Here is a 254-nt window from a genome sequence, read left to right on the forward strand (position 1 = left end):
GCTGCCAGTATGGCTGGCAAGCCTTGAGTGAGGAGATCCCTAGACAATGAGGTGAGTGAGGTAGCCAGGATTCAGTGCTCTAGAATAAGAACTATGCATGGAATACAGTGCACATGTATATGCATCAAATTAGAGAAAAAAAGCGGAGTAGAACATTCAGTGCTAAACTTTTTTGGTGCTAAACTTTTGGTGAGAATACTAATCTAAGATGGTGAATGGAATAATTGTTGCACTAGCTATCTCATTCCTGCTGA

Source organism: Lipotes vexillifer, unplaced genomic scaffold (assembly GCF_000442215.2).
Source record: "Lipotes vexillifer unplaced genomic scaffold, Lipotes_vexillifer_v1.1 scaffold207, whole genome shotgun sequence".
Lineage (NCBI taxonomy): Eukaryota > Metazoa > Chordata > Mammalia > Artiodactyla > Lipotidae > Lipotes > Lipotes vexillifer.